The sequence below is a fragment of the Culex quinquefasciatus genome, chromosome 1, assembly GCF_015732765.1.
Source record: "Culex quinquefasciatus strain JHB chromosome 1, VPISU_Cqui_1.0_pri_paternal, whole genome shotgun sequence".
Classification (NCBI taxonomy): domain Eukaryota; kingdom Metazoa; phylum Arthropoda; class Insecta; order Diptera; family Culicidae; genus Culex; species Culex quinquefasciatus.
The window spans coordinates 10,445,823-10,472,777 of record NC_051861.1 but is presented as its reverse complement, the minus strand read 5'-3'; the positions used below and the strand labels follow the sequence as shown (position 1 = coordinate 10,472,777).

The 26,955-nt window shown below is 37.9% G+C and overlaps 1 protein-coding gene across 11 annotated transcripts in view; it reads right to left on the bottom strand.

Moving 5' to 3' along the window:
- The window catches only part of LOC6046532 (neurexin-1), a 163,409-nt gene that overhangs the window by 100,136 nt on the left and 36,318 nt on the right, over positions 1-26,955 (bottom strand). The window lies entirely within an intron of this gene.

The window sequence follows — 26,955 nt, the reverse complement described above, 5'->3', positions numbered from 1 at the left end:
TTCCGTTCAAAGGGGGGGCGACACGCCAAATCGTAAGGCAAATTCGATTTGGCATAAAAACCATCTTCAAGTGGGTCATCAAACAAACAAACGAGTGAGAAAAAATAAAGAAAAATCGCCCAACCAAAGGGAATCGAAGGGGATATTCACTCTCTTTCAAACACATCCATCAAACAAACAATGATGATAACCGACAGACATACACACACACAGACACAGTTTTTCTTGCCCTTTTCCACGCTGAGTGGATCTGTCATCTGGCACATTGTTGGGATCGAATTTCGTGAAATTGAAGCACCATATAATATGAGCGCGCCCAAAGTCCTGGTGTCTTTGCGAAGGGATTTGCAAGTCTTGTGGGGTGTGACGACTTGGTCGTCGCCGACAAATGACGAGCAAACACGGGGTTTTATGTTTTATGGTATGTGCGGGGTATAAGCCGTTCGAAGGATTACAAGTGGACTATTTCGGGGATTGGCTGATTATTTTCGCAGATGGCACACTCGTTCGGTGTAAAACACTTTGACGAAGCGTCAGATCATCGAAGTGGGATTGGTTTTTGAAAGGAAATTGAAGAAAAACAAGTTTTACGGTATTTTTTGATGAGAAGTTGCTACTGGGCAACAGATGGCAGCACGTTGGCTACCTAGAATTGCATGCAATTGTTGCATGATAGGAATAGTCTAGCTTTTCGGTATTAACCACTTAAACGAAGACTTAACACGTCATCGCAGTGAGATTGTGTTTTAGGAGGAAAACTGAAGAAAATATTTTTTTTGTTTTGCCTTCCTCACCTTACTGAGGAAAGGCTATAAAATCACTCGAAAAATGAACTTCTTAATTTGACCTCGTAGACCCACCTTCATGTATACCTATCGACTCAGAATCAAATTCTGAGCAAATGTCTGTGTGTGTGTGTGTGTAGGGATGTGGGTCTGTGCACCAAAAAATATGCACTCGATTATCTCAGCACTGGATTAACCGATTTGGACCGTTTTGGTCTCATTCGATTCGTCTTGGGGTCCCATAAGTCCCTATTGAAAATTATGAAGTTTAGTAAAGTACTTCAAAAGTTATGCTAAAAAAACGAATTTGGCGTATGTCCGGAAGATTGTAAAAAGGGTGGTTTTTGTAAGAAACCCTGTCATGTTATACATTTTCAGAAAGGTATTAAAAAGACCTTTCCAATGAGCCTAAAACATCAAGGATCTGACAATCCTATCAAAAGTTATTAGCACTTAAGTGTTATTTATACACTTTTGGAGGCCGGATCTCAGATATTTCAGTAAAATGATGTCCGGGTCTATCATGCGACCCATCGTTAGTTAGATAATCGAAAGACCTTTCAAATGAGCCTAAAACATCAAGGATCTGACAATCCTATCAAAAGTTATTGGCACTTAAGTGTTATTTATACACTTTTTGGAGGCCGGATCTCAGATATTTCAGTAAAAATGATGTCCGGGTCCATCATGCGACCCATCGTTAGTTAGTTAATCGAAAGACCTTTCAAATGAGCCTAAAACATCAAGGATCTGACAATCCTATCAAAAGTTATTGACACTTAAGTGTTATTTATACACTTTTTGGAGGCCGGATCTCAGATATTTCAGTAAAAATGATGTCCGGGTCTATCATGCGACCCATCGTTAGTTAGATAATCGAAAGACCTTTCAAATGAGCCTAAAACATCAAGGATCTGACAATCCTATCAAAAGTTATTGGCACTTAAGTGTTATTTATACACTTTTTGGAGGCCGGATCTCAGATATTTCAGTAAAAATGATGTCCGGGTCTATCATGCGACCCATCGTTAGTTAGATAATCAAAATACCTTTCAAATGAGTCTAAAACATCAAGGATCTGACAACCCTATTAAAAGTTATTGGCACTTAAGTGTTATTTATACACTTTTTGGAGGCCGGATCTCAGATATTTCAGTAAAAATGATGTCCGGGTCTATCATGCGACCCATCGTTAGTTAGATAATCGAAAGACCTTTCAAATGAGCCTAAAACATCAAGGATCTGACAATCCTATCAAAAGTTATTAGCACTTAAGTGTTATTTATACACTTTTTGGAGGCCGGATCTCAGATATTTCAATGAAAATGATGTCCGGGTCCATCATGCGACCCATCGTTAGTTAGATAATCGAAAGACCTTTCAAATGAGCCTAAAACATCAAGGATCTGACAACCCTATTAAAAGTTATTGGCACTTAAGTGTTATTTATACACTTTTAGAGGTTTGATTTCAGATATTGTGATAAAAATATTGTCTGAATCTTCCATGCGAACTATCGTTGGATAGGTTTTTTATCAGACCTTGCCGATGAGCCAGAAATATTGATGGTCTGCGAACCATATCAAAAGAAATGAGTAATAAAGTTGATTTGTTAAACATGTTAAGGGGGAATGTTGCTATTTTTACTGAATGTATTGACTTTATGAATATGAGGAAGGCACCAACCACCTAAAGGTGGATTAAGTAACGTTTTTTTTACCAGAAATCGCTGCTGGTCAATAGATGGCAACATGTTTGCTTCACAAATTTGCATGCAAGTGCGCATTAAAAAAAGACATGGTAAAATTACATCTAAAAAGGGGTACATCTTTTATGTCAGAAAAAGCTTTAATTTTACCACTAATAATGTGTAAATTTACATCTGGCAGACGCTAGAAAAAAATATATGTAATCCTAAAAAAATATCAAACCGGCGATAGTTATATCTAGCTTACTAAGTCCGCGTCCCAACCCGCACGGCCAACTCGCCGCTGTGAAAACTGAACGATCAAAGCCAATGTACCTCTACACAGCAAAAAATCCGATGGTAAAATCGCATGCAAAAGCATGCACATCACCTTCGTCAAAATAAACACTTAATATTACACACTGCATGTACATTTTTTGCAAACACAAAAAAAAAGTTGCAACCGACGGGATTCAAACCCAGCACCAACAGTAAGGACTGGCGCCTTAGCCCACTCGGCCATCAGACCGATGAAAAGCTGAAAGGATAAACGTATATATGAGCTTGACATTTCGGTCAAGTATTTCATATTTCAGGGTGCAAAATCACATACAATTGCATAAAATAATGCAATATTTATTTTACACCCAGGACTTTTACATGCAGCTGGATTACTACTTTTTTAGCTGTGTATGTACCGTATATGCAGTAATTACAGGTTTGATAGTTCAGTTTTCACAGCGGCGAGTTGGCCGTGCGGGTTGGGGCGCGGACTTAGTAAGCTAGATATAACTATCGCCGGTTTGATATTTTTTTATGATTACATATATTTTTTCCTTGCGTCTGCCACATGTAAATTTACACATTATTCGAGGTAAAATTAAAGCTTTTTTTCTGACATAAAAGATGTACCCCTTATCAGATGTAATTTTACCATGTTTTTTTTATTGTGTGTAGTAATGTATTGTTTTAAAATCAGAGGTTATTACAAGACAATAGATGGCAGCATGATTGCGCTTAAAAATAGTGTGCAAGTTATGCATGATAGTCATTAGTACCCCTAGCTACCGATAGATAGTAGCACTTCAGATCTATTTAAACTTGAACCGACAAATTTGGCAAACTGCCAACGTGAGATTCAATCATTGAGTCTCAAGTTAATCGACCGAGCTCCGTTCCATTAAATTTCCAGTTTGTTCCCATGGCATGGGTCCAGAATCCTTTCTCATTTCCGGACGGCCCGAGTGTGAAATGTTTTTTTTTTCGTTATCCGATTTTCATCAAATCTGACCCCATGGACACGATGTCGGCCGGGATGACCACAGCCATAGCCACTCTGCTGCCTGCCACGAATTCAAATCAGGTCCACAAACTGACTGACCGACCATGTGGTGGTTCCGGTTCCCAATTTAAGTTTTGGCTGGTGACGTCGAGGGGTTGGACGGGCCAAATGTAATATTTTGTATCCAATTTGTATCGAGATCATCGTCAGATTCCACTCAAACGAAACGAAACGGGGGTGTCACAACGTATTCAAAATGGAGTGGGAGTGTCCATCGATTACGCTGTCCACATTGCAGATGTAATACATTTTCTGAAAAGAGTAGTCATTTGTGGACGACCCCCAAAAATGTTCGGTACGACTACGACACTCGGAAGCTGGCGTCATCGTTTTCGGGACAGGAGCGACAGACGGTCACTTTGCAGTCAGCAAAATTGCAAACACACACACACACACATACACGCTCGCACACATACACAAAAGTTGTAGGACGAAAGGAGGGAAGGTCAGTTCTGGCTTTCAGGGCAGTATGTAAATGTAAAATTTTTGGTCCAAATGAAATTCACTTTAGTTTTGCATGCCACAGCGTCGACGTCGTTCTGTGCATGTTTGTGTGAGTGTGGTTTTTGGAATGTCACTAAAGCGGATTGTGGGACTCGCCACCAATGCGGAAATCACAGATTTAGATTTTCTTGAAAAATACAGAAAATATTGATTCATCTACCGACTGACAGATGGCGCTATTTAAACTTAGCTAACTTGCATGCAATACTTGAATGAAAGTTTGCGTTTTCCTGCGCAAACTGGCTCCAATTGTCTGTGACCTTCTCTGGAAACACTAACCCCAAATGGTCATGCACTTCCCTGGCCGATTTTGATAAGCTGGCAACTTCGTGCTGGAGGTAGTAGTGCTCTGGACACATTCCGTGCGCGTGCCTGACCAAAATCCGAGCAGGTCTTTCATACGGGCATAAATGTGTCGACGAGCGTTCCCTTTTTGGGGCCGTTTTGTGGCACTCCAAACATACGCTGGTGTTTTAGTTTGGGCAAAGCTAATGAACATTTAGATGAGTTGGACAAATGTGTAATTAAAATGTTTCCGCCGACGAGTGAAAATTGAGCGCCCCCTTTTGAAAAGCTGGAACGCGCAACAAGCGTGCGTGTTCCGTGCACGTCCATAAATTACGTCGACGTCGTCGCGCGAAAATGTCGCATATAATTGCAGTACCCGAAGAAAGCCAGTGTTGCCATGCTCTTTAACGATAAGCAATCTACACCGTTTCTACATAACCTAGAAATATAAAAAAGCAGCAGTACGAAGAATTCGTGCGCTAGAGGGCGCCTAGAGGCGTCAGCCACCCGAAACCGAAACCAGAATCGAGCATTTTTCGTCGTATAATCAAGAAATGAGGCGACAAAAAATCTGATGATGCCATGCCATTTTTTTTTTCGTCTTGTGGACGGAGGAATGTGGGCCCACCGGGGGAGGGGAAATAATTCATTTTCATAATTTTATTAGACGTTTTGCTCTGGCGTTCAGTTCGGCTTGGGTGCTTTTGCGATTGCTCAGTTTGTTGGCGAAATTTGATGACGGCACGAAAAAGGGTTTCTCCGAATTAAGCTTAAATCAGCAATTTGAATACGGTTTGGGGAAAAAGATGAATCTAGTTTAATTCGCTAGTCATCAAGAGATGGCGCTGTCTCAGAATGGATGCCTCACATGCAAGACTTGTATGCTACATGATTTTCTTCACATGAAAATTATTTGATAACGATCTGAAGAAAAAATATGAAATCTACTTTAATTCGCTAGTCACCAAAAGGTGGCGCTGTCTCAGCACGAAGACCTCGCATGCAAGAATTGCATTCAACTTTGATTTAGTGGCGCAAAATAAAAATACACGCAAAATTGCATCCTTCCTAACCCGTTGAAGCTCATAAATCGTCAATTATGCAAACATCAGCTGCGCAGCTGACCCCCAACTGTGACGACGATGACCGCGAAGGAGTATCCCTCGCACAAAGTGAACACAAACATAAATTTTCCTCGTTTTTTTGCGAGCCATGTTCCATGTCCAGAGAATCTGTTCCCGCTGGTGCCTTTTCCTGCTCTCGCTATGCAAACAGAGGGCAAGAACTGCAACATCATCACTGCTTGGTGGTGAATGGAGGAAGTCTTCACTGCATGGGACTTTTTTTTGCTGCAAGAAATAGACGAAATTTGTGAAACCAGATAGTCGTATGTGGGCTTCCGGAACAGGGAAAACTATCGTCGGAGGACACGGAAAAAATCGTCCTTTCGTGAGAATGTGAATTTTATTTTCTGGTTTTTTCTAGAAATTGATAGATGGCGTGACTAAACTAAGCAAATATTGCATGCAATTGAATAGAACTTTTCCGTGTCTTCAAAATCTATTTTTAAACATCTCTAAACTGAGCTCCTCCGAAACACTCCAGAAAATGTTGGCACTTTTCCACCGGAGAACATGCCTTCTCTGATGCATGGACCTTAAAATTTATGTCACACCTTTATCGTTATCACATCATCTCGACATGCTGGTTGGAAGGGGGTAAAAATATCTCTGTTTTCGAACGGGAGCCAAATTGAATGGAACGTATCGGTAATGGGTTCATCTTTCGGGAAGATACCTTTGGTCCCCTTTTTGAGGTCGGGTCTTGCCGAGGTTATTTGGGTACGCCCGATGATGACGAACGGAGAGCAGAAGGTTTGGAAAATTGGAGCGTATTGAGAGATTCGACAGAAACGTGCACGCATCCTGGTGGCGAGTAGAAGCACTACGCAACGATGTTCGGAATGACAGCGTGCTTGGAAATATTATTTTTTTGCAGTTTTTGATTTTTATTTCCTTCAAATATTTTTTAATGTCGATGAAAGTTATTGTAAAGTGTGGCAATCGCATAAACGAATCGAATGATGTATAAATCATAGGGGCTGAGTTGATTTTTCATGTTTTTTCCTCAAATTTACCAAATAGATCTTTTGAAAAATTGATTTAAATAAGATTTATTTGATTGATAATGCTTCTTATGTGTGTATTATTGATAGAACAAACTATAAAAGTCATATTACAGCATAATTACAATAATTTTCTCAAAAAATTGCTAGTTATTCGAATTTTTCCAAAAATTTCCAAAAATCACCAAAATGCATTTTAGAGGTCAATTTTTTGGTCAAACGGGAAGAAAAGCAAAGTTTAAACACTTTTACATAATATTTCATCATTACTTTTAAATTTGCAACATTTAACTCAAGTTATCCAAAATAACGATCATCTTTTTAGAAAAATCGTTTAAATAAAATACCAGTCACAATTAATCACTACAAATCACCACGCATTATGATCGTTAGCGAAATTGCCACACTTTGCAATACCCCACTTTTCTGAAAATGCTTGATTTTTTCATTATAAACGCGATTTTTCCCTAAAAACTGCTCAAACTGTATGGGGGCTGTCATTCCGAACACCACTGGAACAACAGCGAACCTAGCGGAAAAAACGTCGTCGAATTCTTCAATTGAGCACTCTCGGTGCTGCCATCTAGTACAGATTAGTGCGAGATTGTTTGCACTATCCTAAGATAGATGTCATTGTATTTTTTAAACTTGCACGCAAGTTGTGACTTCTTAGATGCTGCCATCTATTAGAAAGTAGATTAAGTTTTGTAAAATTTTACTGAATTGAGGTTAAACTCGTCTAAAGCATTCCATATGAATGAGTTCAAGTTTTTAATGTTGCCATCTGTCACCATATGCTTCTAATTTGTTCCTCGTCCACCAAAACAGTGCAACCAGCTTCCACAAAGTGCCTTTATTCTTAATCTGCGCCAGAGTGTAATCAACGCCAAACAATTGCTCGTGCTAGCAATTTTCAAGCCATTATCCCGCAAACAATTCCAAGCAATCAACTTTCGAATTAAACCGAGCCCCTGCTAACATTTTATAGCAAAACTTTCCAAAACAAACACGTTTTCCTCCCCGTATGAGGGGGAGCTTTCGGCGCAAAGAGCAAAATTGTGCTCACAAAAAAAGAAAGAAAAAATCGTGAAAGAAAATCGCAAAACGACCACCGAGCAAACTTAATCCCCACAACATATGTAACAAATGGAAATAGATTAAGATAAAGCTGGCAGCTTTTTTGCGCGCCCCCTTCCAACACTTTCCGTGCACACGAGCGACGGTTTTGCAAACTAAAACTCAGCTTTCCTCAGACTTTGCCCCTTAACAAGGACGTCGTCGACGGTGCCACCCGAGGATGGCCAACGAGGGAAAAATGTGGCGCTAAATTCTAATAAAAATCCCTACAACTAGTAACAGCTGGTTGAGCAAAAGGGGAAAAAATCGGCCAAAAGGACGTTTTACTTGACGAAGGTCGGGACAAGATTCTACCGACATTTTTTTCCTGGCGAGTCTCGTTTGAATGTGTGTCGGGAATTTTAATCGCCAGACGTTTGGTGTGTGTGTGTGTGTTTTAAGGGGTTTTAATTTTATGGTACGACAGTTTTTTTTTCGCAGCGTGAAAGGCGGGTTTTTGGTTTTTCGAAAAAGGTCTTTTGGCAACACTGGAATTTGACAGCTGTCTCGGCCTTTTGGGGTTGCTGCATTCGTGATAACGGTTGAAAGTTGTGTTTTACGTGAACATTACATGAACTTTTTTTCCGTTTCTGACCGTTGTTGCAGAGGTAAACAGACTTAAAATGTGTATTTACTAGCGCCATCTATTGCCTAATAGCGTGGTTAGTTTTGAAGGGAGCGTCAAGGGGCAGATTGATAGCCACCTATGAACAAATAGCGTAAACCTATGATTTTTTGAAAAAATGTGTTTTTTCCTTCATAATCAACATTTTTATAAAACTTATGCAGGATTCGGTTGAGAAAAATTATTTCCAACAATTTGGTATATAACTTTCCAACAATTGTTTGATTTTTCTATGAGAAAACTATATATTTAGAAAAAGATAGTAATTTGGACTATTTGGCAAGAAAGTCTGTCAAAAATCAATGAAAATTGTTGGATATACGTTACCACATCTGTTACAACTATATAACTGTTTATTTCATTTATATATACGGGGAAACTCATTTTTTCGTGTTCCAAAACATGTTTTTAAAAGAAAAAGTTCACAAATTTTTGAGCGCCCAAAAATTGATGTTCATTATTTAAAGCAAAAAAATTTTCTCGTCTTTTGCAACCAGTTTCATTAAGATTGGTGCAGGGAATCATGAGAAATAAGCGATTTTGTTCTTCAATTCAGCAGAAAGAAATAGGATTTTTGGCAAGTAACCTCATTTTGGCGCCACCTACATTTGAAACACAGTCGCTCTGCAAAACCTCAATACACTTCAGTTTATTAAATAGAATAACACATTCTGCGTTACGTAATAGAAGAACGTTCTCACATCAAAAATACCCGTGCAATCTGGAAAAGCGCAACCTAGATTTTCAACATTTTCAAAAAAAGGTTTTGCAGCAAAGCAAAAATACACATGTCGCCACCTATGAACAAGTAGCTTTAATGAGTTTTGGTTTTTAAAGAAAAATATAGTAATTTGCACAAATTCACAAAAAAATCATTCAAAAATAAATAAAATGGTTGGAAAGGATTTTTCTATCTGTTTTCTAACAAGTGCTGTTTTCAAAATAAATATGATTGGAACTTGATGTGGATCGTTAACGTGATTTCGTTAACGGTCCACTTCAGGTGAAAAATGCACCGTTCGTCACAGTTCGGCAAGATTTTGTCGTTGGAACTAAAGTTTGTGCTGAATCTGAACCCGAGTCTAGATTTGCTCCAGATGGTCACAACTTTGAGCTACGCCCTTTACAAGAAATTCTTCATTTTTTCGAATACATTCAATGTTGTAGGAATTTCTCCTTTTCGAAAAACGGTCAATCAAAAAAAATAGTTAAATTAATAAAAATTTATACTTCAAGTCAAATATAATTTCAGAAATTTGAATCAAGTTAAAAAATAATTAAATTAAAATTTTTGAAAATGAAGCAAACTTCAAATTCAAAAAACCCGAATTCAAAAATTGTAAAATTTGAAATCGAGAGCAAATAAAAAGATTTTGATAGCCAAAAAAACAAAAGAATTTTATATAAATGAAAAAGCATTGAGTATTGATTATCATATTTAGTATGATTGCAAAACAACTAGACTGATGCAAAAATCATAACTTATAAAATCGGCTGATTTCGTAGAATTCTAGTTAAATAAATTTTGATTGTGAAAATGAAAAACTTCCAAGTATTTCTCTCCCAGCTAAATCGATTAGAAATTCAGCAAACGACACTGATTAACTTCTCGCAAAAAAACCCTGCAAATCTCAATTCCAATGCTCTGCTGTTATCACTTCTCAGCAGTCACGGGGTTAACCTTCTGTGTTCCCGCGGGAAACGCGAATCCAGCCAAGAAAAGACAGAACCTCAAATTTCGACAGAATCCAGTGCTAACAAATAGTCAACGCCGCAAATCTGCACTGTAAAAATCGAACTAATCCAAACTGCGCCCGCAGACTCGCTTGTAAAGGCGTGCGTCGCACGACGAGTGTCGCGGTTCGAATCCCGCTGTTTTGTTCAACAAAAACTTTTTTTCACTGTGCCTCAGCAAAAGTTGATGGAGCATAATGTTTGAAGCGTCCCCCAAAAGCACACAAGTTGACTTTGCCGCCTGAATGACAAGTGGAGGCAAAGAAGACATTGCCTCGAGCGCAAAACGAGGAAGAAGATGACACTTTTTCCGGTGCGATTCCCGGTGTGATGTTAAACGTTTGAAAAATTTCGCCTGTCTTCCGCCGAAAAAAAAGGAAAATGGCCTTTAGGGGAGAAGATAACCGGTGATGGGGCCAAAGTCAAGGTGGAAAATGTTGAGCCAGTTTCGGCCCAAGGTGATCTGGAAAGATAAAAAAAAAATGACGGCTGGATTTTTCCTTCTTCTGGCCTGGTGAGTGGGAATGTTTTACAGAACCGTGTTTGCTTCCGGCGGAATGTTATTTTTTCCCTGCTGTTACTTTTTTTTGCCGGAAAGTGTGTTTCTGTTTATATTTCTCTGTGGGAAAAATTCTTTGAAGTTATGGATTTTTTTTTGTTGGCGATTGTGACGCACGTTGTAGGGGGAAGCTGGATTGCTTATGGTTTGATTTTTAAAACATCGTAATTTTAGAGAAAAAAAATCTAATTTGATTCATTTCACGCGGACCTTTCACCCTCTTCAAATCGGTGCACGTGGATTGGCCGCTCCATTGTTTGGTGACTGGCATTGTTTTCAAAACTCAACGGCAGAGGACACTTTATTAATAATGGATGTTGGGCCCTGAAAGAGGAGAGAGGAAACCTTTTGTTTCGCGCCACCGGAAAACCAAATTGGCGACAGTGTTCGGTGCCTGGTTTAATAAGTGTGTAAACTGTCGGGCTTTATTTTAGAAGAAGAGGGGAAAAAAGAATGGTTGTAGCTAGTCACCAACAGGTGGCAGCACTGATGATAGCTTAACTTGCATACAATTGTTGCAAGCAGCATTGCCTAAATCTGAGTATTCAACTCAAAGTTAAAGTCGGGGATGAGCAAACCGTTCAACTAAATTACAGATTTCGATCTCTTCGAATCCCATCGGAAAATTAAGTCAGCCGTTCCATAAATTCCGATCTCATTATGCAGACTTTATCGAGAGTTGGTTCCTAAATGTCGACGTCGTTTCGAGCGAAAGACGCTTCCCCACACCCTTTCAACATTGATTTCGATTAGCGATAATTCGCGTGCCGTATTCCGGCTGTTCGTCGAATCCGCCCGGAATGTCCAACTTTGAGCAGTTTTCAAATTGACATCCACCGAAATGCTTTCAAGCAGCCATCATCTCGAAAACTCGGAATGATCTTCGCTTTGATTTACTTTCCGAGAAGCTTCATCTTATCAGCGTCAGTTCAATCCAATTTTGCGAGGGGGTGGACGGAGGTGGTGGCCAGTATGTGAAAAAGAATTTATGGTATTCCACAAATTGGATTCTGTGAGAGAGAGTGTGTGTGTGTGAACCGCTCCGTACTTCCATCCCCTGAATTGCTGCAACGCGAGTGAACGCGAGTTCAAAGTGTCGGAAATCCCACATCAATTTAATGAACAGCTCAACTTGTCAACTGTGTCTCGCAACGGAAATGAGGAGCAATGGCTGTAAATTGTTCTCTTGTCAAGCAGGTTTGGAATGCTCGGTGAAATTTGCGCAACAAAGGAAGGTGCACTAAATTCCAAAGTTTAAACAAAAACGTGTTTAATTCAAAGATGCAACTGAGCGAATATTTGATTTCCTTTTTTATTTTGACTACATTTCAATAAAACAGTTTAATTTTGAACAGATGGGCTTTACAATGAAGATTGCAGCTAGTCACTAACAGATGGCAGCACTGATAAAAGCAAAACTTGCATGCAATTATTGCAAGCAGCAGTTCTAAATTTGAGCATCTGAACAAAATGATGGTCGGGAAATCAACTAAACTACAGATTCTACCTCTTTAAAAAAATAATTTTCTGTCAAATATAAAATATTTTATCTCAACCTGCAGTGGATCGTTAACATTATTTTGTTAACTGTCCGCTGCGGTCATGTTCTAAATATTTTTAACTTAGATAATATTTATCTTAAAATTTTAATTGATCATTAACTTTAAGTAATAATAAAAAATTAGCATGAATTTCTAAATTTCGACCTGCAGTGGACCCTTACCCTTATATTTGGATTTCTATCCAATTCTTTTGATTATGAGTCCAATCAAGTGTTGTGCAAATTTCACCTTGTCATCCCGTTCATTTTCAAATATCTGCAGTCTTTTTTTTTCTGAAATCAATCATTCCATCCGATTTAGTCGAAAAGCAATTAATTTTCTCTAGTCGAATTCCAACACTGCCTGCAGCTACCTCCACTTCCTGAAGTACGCGTGGGTCGAGACCACTCAAACCAGAGAGCAGGTACACCTACGTTCCGGATTCCCCACATCCAGAGAGAAAGATAGTCGTGCAGACAGACGGAGGGAAATAAATAATTGATTGGAAAAATCAATGAATTATGCTTTTCTGCACAGATTTTTGTTTTTTTTTTGTTTTTGTTTGTTTTGACAAATTCTTCTAAAATACCTCATCACAGAGTCTGTTCTAACTTTGACCTGGCTGGCAACACTGCGCGGCGATCCGTTTCACCTTGGAAGCGGCCATCCAGGTTGGTTTAGGAGAGTTAATTTTAAAACCCCCACACATTTAGAACGGAAAAAGGGCAAACGTCAATCTTGGACGAGAGAGAAAGAGGCGGAAGGATTCACTTTACGAGCGCGCTCGGATTCCGCTCTAATCTCTTTAATGTTGCCAATTTTATTGCTCCCAGTTAGAAATAACATGGTTGTGTATGGGATTGTAAAAGGAGAGCTTAAAACTGTTGGAGCCAGTCCAAGTTTTGAACGTTTGGAAGTCAAGTTAGTTGGGGGTAATCTTGAGCAAGAAGGTGCTGTTTAATCTGTTCAAGACTGATGATGTAAATTTACCCTTTTTTCGATGTAATTTTACATACATTAATGTGTAAAATTTTTAAGAAATTTTTACCCACTAATGTTATTTTACACAAACATATATTTTTTCTGTCTGCTTGAGAAAATGGGTAAAATTACACTTGCGTCGGGATATTTTAATTGTTTTTGTTATGATTCCAGTTTGTAAATATTTTTAAACTGTATCGTTAAGCTAACTGATTCGTCAATAATTCAAAATTTTAAAAAAATCTTTATTTAAAAAACGTAACGTGTTGCCTGATTTCACCCTTAAAAACAGTGCTCCCACTTCAACCTTCTCTAACAACCCTTCTGACCTCGGCCCAGCAGCCGTGCTCGAAAAGTGTGCAAAATTTCTGCGATAAAAGCAAATGGGTGCTGGCTTTCGTCGTCGTCGTCGTCATCATCATCACCCGTGTCGAGCTGTTTCACTTCAAAGTGCATCCCGGCGGAGGGCTAAACTTTCGGCGCTAAGAGAGTCAGATTAAAAAAGTTTCACTGTCGAGGGCTCTCCAGCTGGCGGTGTTTAGACCTTTGACTTTGCGTGCTTTTGAAAGCGTTTGGGTTGAAAGCCAGATTTTGTGTTTTTGGTTTTTGTGAACGGGGGTCGTTTGTCTTGTGTTTTTGAAGCGAGAAAATTGGTATGAAACGAAAATGTAAAACTCAAAAGTGGGTTAAATTTAACACCTTTTGAGTATTTCGCCGCGAAGCGTGTACGAGTAAGCTGTCAAAATCTTGTAATTTTCTATGTTATTCATCTTCACTGTTATTTCAAATGGGTTTGGAGGTATAGACAGATTCAGTTTTTGCTTCTTTAACAAGTTACTTTTGACGTATCAAGACAATTAAAATGAGTTAAAAACGTAACACGGAGAAAAAAGAGTTCCCAAAATCGTGAACAAGCGTTCATGAAAATGGGAACCACGAACAAAGTGTTCAAATTTCATGGTACGTTTTTCAAAATCGTACCATGAAATTTGAACACTTTGTTCGAGGTTCCCATTTTCATGAACACTTGTTCACGATTTTTGGAACTCTTTTTTCTCCGTGAACACTCCAAACTGGGTAAAATTCAACAACTGCAAAGGTTATGAATTCAAAGCCAAATTTTGTTTTTTGTACGAGTTTCGTTTGCCGTGTCTTTTGAGCAAGGCAATCAAAATTAAGCGTAAAGGTAACACTCGGAAGTGAGTAAAAATTAAACAACTTTGAGTAGTTTGCCATGAAGCGTGTACGAGTGAGCTGTCAAAGGTACAATGCACGGAGAAATTCACTTATCGTCTATAAGTAACATCTTTTGAGTAGTTTTGAATAAAGCGTGCATGAATGAACTGTCAAAAGGTAAATGCACGGAGAAAATTATGCTTGTAATTTTCATTATTTTGTTGTTATGGTCGTCTCATGCACTGATACTGAAAGTTAGTCAATTTGGCACAACATCAAATGAAGTTATTTACAAATGCAAACTAAGAACGTGTGCAACAACAACGACAACACCGCTAAACACTGAATTGAAAGAGCAAATTAAATTTACAAACTTAAATTTATAAAAAAAAGTGTGTCCTATAATTTGTAGAACGGTGATTAAATACTTTTTTTATCAACAAGAATTTAGAAAAAAACGGATAAACATGGCAAGATCATTATGGGAAGGGGTGGTGGTGGAATCATGATCTTCACCTTGTCCGAGGGCAGTGTTCGGATGCAGTTGTGCACCAGGTCGTAGTTGGGCGGATAAATGCCGGAAAATTGTGCGTCCCGTGTGTCCTGGACCGCCTCGTCGGCGGCGCCATCTTGGCTGGCAGTGCTGCTACCGGTTGACAGCTGCTGCAGCTGATTCTGTGCCGGTGGTGGTGGTGGTGCAATTTGGTGCTTGTGAAGGTGCAGGTGGTGCATGTGCTTGTTGTGCTGGTCCAGGTCCTCCTCCCAAGACACCCGCTGGGGCTTGACGGACTTCGGGTTTGGATGTTTGATTTGTTGTTTAATTTTTGTCGCACAAAACACACACACACATACGAACACAAACGCGAAAACAAAACACGTGAGAAAAAAAGAAGAGAAAAGAACAAACCGAAAAAAAAAGACAAAAGTTAGTGCAAACTCGTGTGAATGTGTGAGTGACGTGACGCACGTGGTGATGATTGAATTTGTGCCGGTATGCGTGAGGGTGCGCTAAGTGGGTGGTGTTGACGTTTATGTGACTTCACAATGTGAGTATATGAACTAATAAGGCTTTCTAGTCACAAATTTACCAACACATTCAAAGTATGTTTACATGACAGCTGGACGTTTGTTTGCATCAGGTTTCCTATCTCTTTCTAGCAAAAGTTTTTTGTCAGGCGACTTCTAGCTGGGTTTTTTGACTGGCTGCCCGATATGTCAGACAACATACACCCTTACCAAAAATCATGACTTTTTGAGTTCCAAATCCCACTTTTCATACGATTTTTTCAGTTCAACCCATATAACCATTTTTATGGTTGTAGTACCTGAACTCAAAAAATCGTATGAAAAGTGGGATTTGGAACTCAAAATGATTTTTGGTAAGGGTGTACTTCGCAGGGCTGTGACAGCTACAGCTCGATCATTGTTTGCATCAGGACACTGTGACGAGGAGTTCGTCATTTTTGAGCTAAATTATATTTTTTTTCACTGGGCCTAGAAAGCCTTATGTGGGTAAAATAACCAACAATAAATCTTTCTAAGAAGCAAGCACTACTAAATTGCATTTGTCTACAAGCTATTGAAGCGGGAAGCTTTCATTTTCCATTGTTTTTTTTTTGTAAGTGTAGGGAGAACAATAGAAGCAAATAACTGCAAATCACCACAACACATAACACGATCTCGTGTATGTGGGCGCTATTAAAATAAAGAGAGTCCCCTTTTTCCCCTTTGATGTGGCTAACTCACACTTACATACAAGGAACTAGGCCGGATGATGTGCGAAACATGAATGAAACGCAGAGGGTCAAAGGAGCTGTCAAAAGCAGTGTTAGCTAATAAAATGCGTTATGATTGGATAAGTTTCCTCTTCTTTCCGTGAAGGCTGCATGATGTGTTTTTATTTTTATTTTTTTTGATAATAGATGCTACATTAATTTTTGGAAAACCAGAATCAGAATTTCCAAATTACATACTGAATTTTCTTAAGAACGAGTGAGTAAGACAAACAAATAGCATTAAAAAAAAGTCTGAAAATTAAATATATAAGACCCGTGTCAAATGTTAGTTTCAACATAGAATATCGAACTATTAGCTTTTGGGATAGCGGCATCAGAAAATTTAAAATTGCTTTTTAGGTGACCCCAATAAAACAATTCTCAATGTATTATCTGAAATGCGCGCTTAATTTTTCTTTGGATAATCGATTCACAAAAATAAAGGTTCGCGTTGTCTTGCAAATTTAATATAATTCAATTTCTCACATGAGCAACTCTCTACGAAATCGGCCGATTTCGACCATTTTTATTTTTTATATTTTTTTATTTGACTTAAACTTTTTGGGGGCCTTCCCTATGACCAAATAAGCTATTTTGCGTCATTGGTTCACCCATACAAGTCTCCATACAATTTTTGCTGCTGTCCATACAAAAATGGTATGTAAATATTAAAACTGCTGTAACTTTTGAGTGAATTTTCTGATCAATTTGGTGTCTTCGGCAAAATTGTAGGTATTGTTGAGGACTTTTGAGAAAAAAATGATACACGGAAGAAAAAAATTGTCTTATTTTTTTATCAACTTTTTTTTTCACTAAAAGTCAATTTCCCAAAATACGTATTTTTTATTTTAGAGATTTTTTGATATGTTTTAGGGGACAAAAATCCGCAATGTTTGAGCTATAAAGAAACATGGTCAAAAAATCTGACGCCGAGCTATGACTTTTTGAAAAAATAGTGATTTTTGGAAAAAATCAAAGTTTCATGCAAAAACAAGTTTGACATTATTTTTTAAAGCAAAATTGAATTTGCAATCGAAAAGTACTTTACAGATTTTTTGATAAAAAGCTCCTTGTTCAAGATATAGCCACCGAAAGTTTGATTTTAGCGAAATATTTGCAGTTTTTCGATTTTTAAAAATAGTGACCATGACCATTTCTAAACATATTTTTTTTTGAAATGTTCAGACAATTTGCTATAAAATTGTCTAAGAGACATTGAAGATTGGACATTGGGTTGCTGAGATAGAGCCGCTTTAAGAAAAAGAAACACAAAAATTGAAGTTTTCTAAATCTCACCAAAACAACCAACAATTTCTAATGACGATATCTCAGCAATTAATGGTCCGATTTTCAATGTTTAAATACGAAACATTCGTGAAATTTTCCGATCTTTTCGAAAAAAATATTTTGAAAATTTTTAAATCAAGACCAACATTTTTAAAGGGCCAAACATTGAATATTACGCCCTTTTGAAATGTTAGTCTTGATTTAAAATTTTTCAAAATATTTTTTTCGAAAAGATCGGAAAATTTCACCAATGTTTCATATTTTAACATTGATAATCGAACCATTAGTTGCTGAGATATCGTCAAAAAAATCAAGGGTTCTTCAGTTTGTACCCCGTTGGTTGGTCAAAGTCAAACTAAAAAGTGACGAACCGTCACTGTTTACACAGCGCTCACGCCCACTATCAAAACAAACGTTTGGTTGTGTGTGTGTGAACTCAGTGTAAAAGGGGTGTCAAACTAAAAAGTGACGAACTGTTCGTTTGACAACAGTTGGTGTCAAACTATCGGGGTTTGAGTGCATTCGAATTTTATATATAATTGAAAATTCTGACAGTTGAGGCTACAGTTTTTTTTCGAATTTTAAAATAATAATTTTTTACTCTAGCATTTTTTTTTATAGTAGGCCTTACAACTTTGCCGAAGACACCAAATCGATAAAAAAAATAAACAAAATATACAAGTTAAGGTAAGAAGTCATAGTCTTCACATTTCAATGAAAAAGGTGTTTTAAAATGCATGCATTGTAAACCGGGGTGACTTTGATAGGATTTCAATTTGTTTTTGGAATATTTTCCAACAGGTACGGTTTTTCTCAAGATTATTATTTTTAAAACATGTACTGGGGTACACAGAAAAAAATGATGGTAATATTCATCAGGAAATGGTGACAAATTTTGTGGCTAAAAAAATGATGAATTTTACCCCAAAAAATTATGAATTTTCATCAGTTTTTGATGAATATTCATCAGGTTCACATTTTTACACATTTTTTATGGAATATTACCCAAAAAAAGAGGTAATATTCAACCTACCAAATTTTCAACATTCCAAAATTCAACTTTTTTTTTCTGTGTAGGTTACACAAAGTCCATGCACTATTTTGGAAAAAAAAGTTTTTTTTCAATAGTGTTTAAAAATTCTTAGTTGAAATTCCGGGGTGACTTTGATAGTCATAGTTTTTCTTGTTAAAATCATATTTAAGATGATCAAACTTTATTTGTGCTTATAGTTTAAAAAAATCAATGTTTATATTTAGTTAAATAAGTTTATAAGCTTTTTATCAAAATACATATTAATTTCAGGTAATTTTTTTTAAAGTCGGAATTTTGCCTGAAATTTGTTAAAACTAAACTAAAAAGACAAACTTATGGGAAATTGGACGAGCTTATCGGTAAAAATATTTACGAGACAGAAAAACCATGCTGTCATATAGAAATTGCAAAAAAAAAACACCAAAAAACCTTTTTTTTTCAACATTTTTATTTTTAAAACCGCTGTAACTTCCCAAGGATTGGACTTAGGACAATGGTCAATATGGAGACTTTTATGTAAAATTGTCTGAAGAATCGATTCCCCCTATCGATTCTGAAAATTTTTTACGTTTGGACCACTTTTCAAAAAATTTGAGCGAAAAAAAATCGTGACATCACCATCGAATTTAACTTTTAAACTTAAAAACTGAAAAAAATCATAGAATTGGCGTGTATTTTTGTTTCAGTGTATTTTTTTTTCAGAAACTATCACTCAAGTATCGGACTAACATTCCCATCCACTTCCCCGTGACCCTACCACTGGTCGTGGCCGGCGCCGGTATTGATCAGCATGATAGGGGCCTTTGAGAAGTTGCGAAGCGAGGAAAGATAGCACCCACTCATCTTCCACGGCTCGTGGATGTAACTTCTGGAGGTCCTGGTCAATAACGGAGTAGCAACTGCGGGTGGGCACCTATGCTTATGCTTATGCAGTGTATTTTTTTTTCAGAAAGCCCGTCCAATTTCCTATAAGTTTGTTTTCGACCACTTTTTGATACGATGCAACGGCTTCGAGATACAGAAATATTTAAATTACGAAATACAAGAATATTTAAAACACTTACGCCCTTATCAAATTTTATTTCGAGTACTATTAGCTCCATATACACAAAAATGGCTTATATAGGCCTAGGATAACATGTCTACAAAGTTTCATTGAAATCGGAGAGAGTTGGGTACAAAAGTACCAGAAAAATTCCTGATTTGAGCTGGAAATTGCTCAATAATTACTTTCATCCGCATTTTCTTAACTATAGTACTAACATTTTAAACATTTCAGAATTTAATGAAAAGTACTTTGAATACTTGTCTACCACGGTCAGTTTGATTCTTAACAATTCCGTACGTATTTTAATTCTACTCTTCATTTTGCGGAAAAATCGCAAACCTATCAAAGCCACCCCGTTTTACGGTGACACTCTTGTTGCCTGGCAATCATTTATTTTCAAAAAAGCAAAATTTGACAAAAACATTTTTTTCACGCTGAAAATGGTTTTAAACGCAGGGGAATGCATTTAAAGTTGATTTAAGCTTATATCACCCATTTAAAAAATTAAAAGCTTTTTGAAAAATTATTACTTTTGGTTGCAAATTTCATTTAAAAACCGGTTTATGGAATTTAACAATAAATTGTAAAAAAGTTTAATAAAAAGTCAGTAAGAATTCATAACGATTTTACAGAAATGTGGGTTCTTCTAGTTCCTGTCATTATTTTTTTCCATTCACATTAGTTACTGGAATAAAAAAAATGCCAACTTGCTTCGTTGACATGCCAACAATTCCCCCCCAAAACAAGATTAGCCCAGATTATGGTAACCTAATCTGTATATCGATAATCGATTTGTGGCTCACAAACCTTCCCGAAAAACTCCTCCTTTTTAGGATTTCTGGTGCTGCCAGTGTTCCCAGCATGCCCCCTTGCCATCCCCCCCAACAAAAAGGCGAGATAAATACCGAAAGCCATAAATTAACGTAACTTTCCAACTGCTGCATCGCTCCCGGGCCCGAAAAGCGAAGAGCAGCCCTCCCAGAGAATTGAGTTGTCTATCTGCGCTGGCCACAGATAACTGGACCGCACCAGCTTTATCAGTAAGTGAGAGATATTTTTCTCTCTTCCCTTTCCCCTCCTGGTTATAAAACTAGAAACACTGTCAACTCTGGTTTGCTGTTTTTTTTTTGCTTGACTTTGTGATAAAAATGGGAAGGATCTGTGACCGATGCTGTGTGGTAAAAATAAAGTGGAAAACGGTTGCCTTTTTCCCACACTTGCCGGTAACATTCCGGGACGATAGTAGTGTGTGTCTTTTTCTATTTATGTAGTTTAGTCGCTTACTCTGGAATTTTTGCAATCGGGTAAAGGTTGCAATTTAGAGAGTTTTTTTTTCTACATTTTATTTTCTTTTTAATTTTACGAAAATTTCGCTTAAAAAAACTTGTACAAGTATTAATTTTCAAATTACCCTAGTCCCAAGATAAGGTCTTTTTCCCACCCTGGGTAAAAAAAAGAAAGATAACCGGGAAAAGTGAATCAAATTGAGCGCATCTAGGCAACAACATTGCTAGTGGTTGAAACTAGAAGAAAAAGGAGTATAGAAAAAGCATTTTTCTCTTTTTTTAACGCTTCCGCCTCGTAAGCGGTAGATCGGGGTTCAAATCCCGGCTCGGACCAACACAACTGGTGATCTTTTCCCTTCTGGAATCGATTGCTTAGTAAAGGGAAGGTAGTGTATCGTCACAAACTGGACCTTATCACGACACCTTAGGGAGGCGACCTATGGAATGTTAACATTAACCTTAACATGTTAACATTAAGTTGAGAATAAAACTGCCACTGAATCCGCTTTGTAAATGCCGGCCCCGATACTCTTTAAGGGTGTTCCCCTCAGGAACTGGGAAAGATTTACTTACTTACTATTTTTCTCACACACACATCCTGAATGGCAATTTTTGAAGCCAGCAGCTGTCCCATGGCGATGTCAGGGAACTCGCAGTGCAAAAGAAGAGTGTGTTCAGTACATCAAACAAGCCAAAAATGTCGGAGCTTGTCGTCCTTCGTTGGTGTATCCCTCAAGACGGTGGCACTATATTTGTCGTTATAAATTCAGTGCAAGAGGGTTTCAGTTCAGTTTTTTTTTATTGATTTTCGTCACTCATCAGGAATAGTTCACAGAAAAGTACGGCCAAGTCAGTCACAAAATGAACTTGAGCTGCTATTACGGAAATAATAAATTTTGACTCATGAATCTTTGTAGAGCGTCCAATTTCCCGGGGTTACAAATTTCCCGGGAAACGGGAAATTTTCAGTCAATTTCCCGAGAAATCCCGGGAATTCCCGGGAAATTTTAAATTTATTAAATATTGTTATGATCTTGGTTTCTTAATATTATGCAACAGAATTGTATAGTACATCAACATCAATGGTTTAAAAAAGTGTGAAGATCAATTAACAGCTTGACTGCATGTAAAAAATCATCCCGAACAGACGATATTAACTAAATTCATGCCATTTCAATAACAAATACTGTTAAAATAACAGAAAGTGTTATGGATAAATCTTGCAAAATCCATTTTTGCATAAGAGTTCAATGACAGTTTATGTTATCATAACAAAGTTTGTTATTGGTCTAATATTGGTTGAAAGCCAAAACAACTATAGAATAACGTTTTTTGTTATGGACGAATACCTCCATCTGTTATTGGGATGATTGGATTAGTTGTAAAAATAACAAAAAATAATAACAAAGATTTGTTAACTAAAAATTATATCAGTCTGTTATTACAATAACAATCCAAAAACAACAATTTCATAACTACGAATAACAAATCCTGTTATAAATAACATAACATGTTATTGGACTAGTATTTTCAAATATCAAAAAACGTTATTCCCAAGTTATTTCCGTCTGCTTGGGATTCAACTACAAGAAAATGTATTTTGGTATTTTTTGGTGAGAAATTTTAAACTTGCCACTGTGACCAGTTTATTGAATTGAGAAAAAAAAAACAAAACATGCAGAAATTATATTTTTCCTGACAAATACTGGTTTCAGCTCTTGAACAAATGGTAAAGCTTTTTAGTGTTGGTTTTACTCCAAACAACCCAATGTTTTCAAATATTTGAAGCAAGCTTTGAAGATATTTTTGCAATTTTGAAGAACAAACAATAGAAAGTAATTTTTCAATAATTTTTTTTGTATTAATATGCAATATGATTTAATTTATACGATAAATTAACATCATTCCCCAAAAAGTCTTCAATTTTTTCACATTTTACCCTCTAACACCTGTAGTTGCACCAGTGCTCCATAATTCTTTTACTTCAAATTGTAATTTCTTCAGTACTAGGTATTCAACCAATTGAATTAATTCTTTTTGCACAAATTCGATTTTCATCTCATTTGATCATGGTAAACACAAACTAAAAAAAATCTAAATTTTAATTTGGATGTAAGGAGTTAATATTGTTTTGATAAATTAACATAAATCTGTTAAGCTTACCTAATTGTAATAATTTAATACTTATAAAGCAAGATCAATTCCCAGTTGCTTCAAAAATAAATATTATCAGAAATTATTCTGATAACATAATTTCTGATAATCTGTTTAATTATATATAAACCAAACAATACATTAAATTGAACAAAATCATGTTGAGTTTGTTCAATTTTTTCAGAGCATTTTCAAAAAAAAAAAAACAGTTTTATAAATTTAAGAAAATGTATACTTCCGCTTGAATTTCGGGAATTCCCGGGAAATTTATAAATTTCCCGGGAAACGAGAAATATTTTTTTTCGGGAAATCCCGGAATAACCGTATTCAGGTTTTCGCGATTTTATTGAACAACATTCATAAAATCGTGAATTTAAATTCATGAATTTGTGAATTTTTTTCATGATTTTTTTCTGATCACGAAAAATGAACTTTGTTTCAAATTCAAAATATTAAGATTTTCACCGAATTAATCAATTGTGCACAAAAGTAATAATGGAATGCATGATTTTATAATCTTGTTTGTAAAACCGTGAATTATGATTAACCCGGATTTTTTTTAGTTGAATTCATAAATGTTTATTCATAAAATCATAACTTTGTTCACCATTATATGAACAAATAAAGCAAACTCAGAAACAAAATTCTTAGTTTTTGTCCATTTTTTCAAAAAGTTTATTGTCAAGTTTTGGTTAAATCCCGCTTCAAGGCATTGTAATCACAAAACTAGAAACGTTTTGAAGTAAAAATCATTTCCAAATAAATCAAATCTCCACCGAAAAATCTCACACACTTGTGAATGAACTCACCACCACCCGTAATCGTGTGCCGGGCTCCATGTCGGCAGCATATGGCGTTAACATTTTTATTACATCTATCTAACTTGTTGTTGAGCTTTTTTTTTGTGCTCCTTGCTACTTCTATGACCAAAACGTGGCCCCATGAATCGCCCACACGCGTCGTATAACTTCATGACGAGTAAATAAAACTCGACTTCTCGGGACGGAAATAGGCCGGCCCTGGCTAGAGCGCGCAGATACCATCGCACTTTTTGGCCGGAAAAGGGCCAGAATTCCGCGCGTGTTACTCCTTTTTATTAGCATTTTGTTGGGAAAAAATGACGAATGTTTGCAGAGCTGAAAGATTTTCTTCAAATTTTCCGTTCCAACTTTTTGCCGGGAAAGGTAAAATTGAATTCCCAGTTGATAAATTACAATATTTATGAGCTTTTCTTTCCAGTGAAGGGAAAATTTAATTTTAACCCTCTCAAAGTAAACCACCCAAAACCCCTAAATATTTAATCCTAATCAAATTTTCATCAAAAGCCAACCTACAATAGCCGTCCGTTCGGCTAGTTTCCGTGTAACTCTTGGCCCAGGTTTCAGCTCCGGAGACGACCACACTTTGACTGGCGTACACGCTAATTTCTCGGGCCAAAAGTCGCCGATTAACGAGATTAGCCTGTGCGGGGTAGGGCAACAGCGCTGACATCCACCTGCAACAGTGGAACCGCGGTGTTGCATACGAGAGGTGGTCGTCGTGCAAATTATAATCTGTTTTCTCCGTCGTGCTCGGAGAGAGGGTCGTCGTCGCCAGAAGGATTGTGTCATCGCGTTGGCAAAGGGCTGACGGTGAAGAAATCTAGGAAAATTGGAGTAAATTTTTGAGTTTGCTTCGGAACGAAAAACAATTGACACTTTCGTGATTCGCTTGCAAAAACACGTCGTTTGACATGTCGCATGACGGTGTTCGGTGGGGATGACAAAGTGACCACCGGTCCAATCCGTTCCGGATTTTTCTCCGGTGAAATGTTCCGAGCGCTGTAACTCTGTGCAGGGATGGGCTTTCAAATCGCTTTCTTCGGCAAATTTGTTTGTAATTAAAAGTACTTTCAGATAAAGTTTTCCAACTGGACATTTACTGAATTTAAATTGCCAGAATCCGATGTTTAATTTTTCAAATCCAATCCTTCAACCACTGCACCGTCCGAGATATGCGTTTCATGTTGCATTGCCCCTTGTGTTTTGCTTTTTGTGCATCACAACCCGAGTGGTGGTGGTAAAAGCAACGAGACCATTGGGGTAGAACAACTAATGTACACAGCGCCCCACCGCACACTCCACACATAAGCTCATTTATGTAGCTCGGCTCCTGGTGCCGCCCTCACCGTTCATTAATCCCCAGCGTGGGATAAACAAATTATTCAACCCACATACACACACGGACACTGCGGTATGAAGGAGAGACCCCGTCCAACCCAGCCCTTGCTCCCAGTTGTCTCTGGATGAATGACATACGAGCAGAGTCTCCATACCAGCAGCAGCACCAGTTCGCCAAGTTTTAAATCGTTTGTGCTTGGGTGAATAATGCAGCAGGTCAGTTGTACTAGGGGGGAAATTAATGTGATTTTACGGCAATTAATTAAGACGAAATTCAATTACCGAAGGTTGTGCCGAGCTGGGGTTAGAGTTCGTGATGCTAGCAGAAAGTACATTCTTGAGTTTTGTTAGGCGCCGCAGGATCGGTATGTGAATCTAATATTTTCATCGAGTTCTGCTCGCAGATACGCGTCGTTTGACATGTCGCATGACGGGTTTTGTCAGATGTAGAAAGGTGGCCACCTGGTCCGATCCGTTCCGGATTGTTGACCGGTAAAATGTTCCGAACGCTGTAACTCCGCGTGGTTACCGAATTTTACTATTCTTTCTTCAGCAATGTTGCTCAGCTTTGCGAGCTCTTTCCAGAAAATTTATTCAAGCTGCGATTCGTAAAATTTAAGCCACTAATCCAACCCAGAGGAATTTGTGCACGGTGGTGCACCGTAGTGCATGCATATTTTCGCCATCATCGTTCAATTTTCATCAAAATTCCAACCCCGAAAACCTTTATCCGTGAGCAAGGCCGAAACAACCATTACCTCCTGCTACAGGTCACCAAAAAACAAAAAGAACGAAAACACCGGAAGCCAGCAAGAAACAAACGACCTTCTCCATTCAGCCACACACACAACCTGTGGCGAAGAACCGACAGACCGTCACCTGAGACTGCAACCGACGGTTCATATTTCAAATTTCAATTACGGCTGTCCCGCACCCGAACCGCGCCCCTCCCCCTCTCCCAGGTGGAAAATTTGTTCCGTTTTTCCCACCATGTTGCTCTGAAAATGGCCTGTCGAATCTTCCCCGTGTTTCGTGTGAATAGAGCTGGAACGGAACCAGCTATCTGTTATTTTTCGTGTTTTTTTTTGTGTGTGTGTAGCCCTAGCCGGAATTCTAACGATCGAGCGAGAGGCAGAGGAAGAGCCCATCGAAAAGATAAACCACACAACAAATTATGCTCTCGCCCACCTCAAAAGGCCAGGGCAATGTTTGGGGATAGGTGTTGGTGTGGCAAGGAATTTTCTTCATTTGCCTGTTCGACATGGAATGTTTTTGCTCTCGTAGGTGTATCGGGTTGTGACCTTTGAGCCTTGTTTCATAAATGATGAAATATCTAATGGAGCTCTTTGTTTATTTTTTCGCTCAACTTTTTGAATCAAAACACCGGAGATAACCCCTCCGTTGAATTCAACTCGCAAAACCACGTCGTTCAACATGTCGCACGACACCAATCGGTCCGAATCAAAAAGTGGCCATCGGTCCAACCCGTTCCGGATTGCACTCCGGTGTAATGTTCCGAACGCCGTAACTCGGCGTGGTTACCGAACTTCGACACGCTTTCTTCGGCAAAGTTGCTTGTTTCGATTAGCTCTTTCTGAATAATTTAGTTGAAAGTAAACATATCTCGAAATTCCCCACCTTTTTCGATTATTGACTTGCCCATGCCAAGGGGTCCCAGTGTTTTCACCTGTGAAAAGAACCCCCTAAAAAAAGGAGACACTCATCCGAGCTTTACAGTTGCCTAAAAGTT